This window comes from Carcharodon carcharias, chromosome 13 (assembly GCF_017639515.1).
Source record: "Carcharodon carcharias isolate sCarCar2 chromosome 13, sCarCar2.pri, whole genome shotgun sequence".
NCBI classification, from domain to species: Eukaryota; Metazoa; Chordata; class Chondrichthyes; order Lamniformes; family Lamnidae; genus Carcharodon; species Carcharodon carcharias.
In genome coordinates this window covers 113,122,157-113,124,311 of record NC_054479.1, presented here as the reverse complement: position 1 = coordinate 113,124,311, position 2,155 = coordinate 113,122,157, and the positions used below count along the sequence as shown (strand labels likewise).

General features: G+C 48.2%; 1 non-coding gene across 1 annotated transcript; it reads right to left on the bottom strand.

Moving 5' to 3' along the window:
• Window positions 1-452: 452 nt before the first annotated feature.
• Window positions 453-559, bottom strand: LOC121286554. The gene has a single exon (XR_005944980.1). It is a non-coding gene; the product is annotated as a U6 spliceosomal RNA (small nuclear RNA).
• Between the last annotated feature and the right edge of the window lie 1,596 nt (window positions 560-2,155).

Sequence of the window (2,155 nt, the reverse complement as noted above, 5' to 3'; positions counted from 1 at the left end):
GCTGATCGGCATCCCCAGTTGGGGATGCACCGCCATTTTACGTGGGTGGGGCCAATTAAGGCCCAACTAGCAATGACATCTGCCAGGAAGCACTGTGTTCTACCTGTGCAGGCGGTGGGGGGGGGTATTTCCTGAGCCAGGAGTGTGCTCTATTGCGCATGCGCGCGAAAATGTGCACTGATCTCCCTGAGGCAAAGTGCTGCTTCAGGGAGATCGACTCTGGTTTGAAAATTTCAATAAAGAAGGGGAAAAAAGTTACTGACATGTCCACTCATGTGCCACTGTCACATGAGCTGGGACATGTCAATTTCTTTTATTTAAACATTTTATAAAAATTTTAATACCCTCATGAAACCTCATCCCGCCGGTGGATGAGGTTTTATGTTTTTTCAGAAGCCTGCCTGGGCTCCTGGCTTGCCTGCCAACCTTAAGGTTGAAATGTTTTGTAAGTCTGAAATATGGAACGCTTCACGAATTTGTGTGTCATCCTTGCGCAGGGGCCATGCTAATCTTCTCTGTATCGTTCCAATTTTAGTATATGTGCTGCCGCAGCGAGCACAACCTTAAGGTTGAATGGGCGGGTCCATTAATCATGTTAATTACTTGATTAATGGCCTAATAGGCCTAACTGAAAACCTAAATGACGCGGGTGACATCGGGACACACGCCCGACAGGACCCCACATCATTTTACGCATCGGCGAGCGGGCCCTGCCCCCATCTTGCCGAACAGAAGATTCCGACCCTGGTGTAGGTACACACACAGTACTGTTAGGGAGCAAGTTCCAGGATTTTGACCCAGCGACAGTGGAGGAACAATGATATGTTTCCAAGTCGGGATGGTAAGTGGCTTGGAGGGGAACTTCCAGTGGTGGTGTTCCCATGTATCTGCTACCCTTGTCCTTTTAGATGGTAGTGGTTGTGTGTTTGGAAGCTGCTGCCTAAGGAGGCTTGATGAGCTACTGCTATACATTGTGTAGCTAAGAACATAGGAACTTAAAAACTAGGAGCGGGAGTAGGCAATTCAGCCCCTCGAGCCTGTCCTGCCAATCAATACGATCATGGCTGATCTCATTTCGGCCTCAACTCCAATTTCCCGCCCTCTCCCCTTAACTTTTAAACTCGTTACTAATTAAAAGATGGTACACACTGCTGCCATTGTGCCTCGGTGGTGGAGGGAGTGAATGTTTGTGGAAGGGGTGCCAATCAAGTGGGCTGCTTTGTCCTGGATGGTGTCAAACTTCTTGAGTTGGAGCTACACTCAACCAGGCAAGTGGAGAGCATTCCATCATACTCCTGGCTTGTGCCTTGTAGATGGTGGATAGGCTTTGGAGAGTCAGGAGGTGAGTTACTTGCCACAGGATTCCTAGCCTCTGACCTGTTCTTGTAGCCACAGTATTTATATAGCTAGTCAGTTCAGCTTCTGGTCAATGGTAACCCCCAGGAAGTTGATAGTGGGGGCTTCAGCAATGGTTTTGCCAATGAATGTCAATGAGCAATAGTTAGATTCTCTCTTGTTGGAGATGGCCATTGCCTGGCACTTGTGTGAACGAATGTTCCTTGCCACTTGTCAGCCGCAGCCTGGATGTTGTCCAGGGCTTGCTTCATTTGGACATGGACTGCTTCAGTATCTGAGGAGCTGCAAATGGTGCTGAACTTTGTGCAATCATCAGCGAACATCTACATTTCTGATCTTATAATGGAGGGAAGGTCACTGATGAAGCATCTGAAGATGGTTGGGCTGAGGATACTACCCTGGGGGACTCTTGCAGTGATGTCCTGGAACTGAGCTGATTGACCTCCAACAACCACAACCATCTTCCTTTGTGCTAGGTATGACTCCAACTAGTGCAGAGTTTCCCCCCTGATTCCCATTGACTCCAGTTTTACTAGGGCTCCTTGATGCCACACTCAGTCAAATGCAGCCTTAATGTCAAGGGCAGTCATTCTCAACTCACCCCTGGAGTTCAGCAGTTTTGTCCATTTTGAACCAAGGCTGTAATGAGGTCAGGAGCTGATGACACTGGCAGAATCCAAACTGAGCATCGTGAGCAGGTTATCGCTAAGCAAGTGCCACTTGATAGCACTGTTGTTGACCCCTTACATCACTTTACTGATGATCGAGAGTTGATTAATGGGGTGATAATTGACCGAGG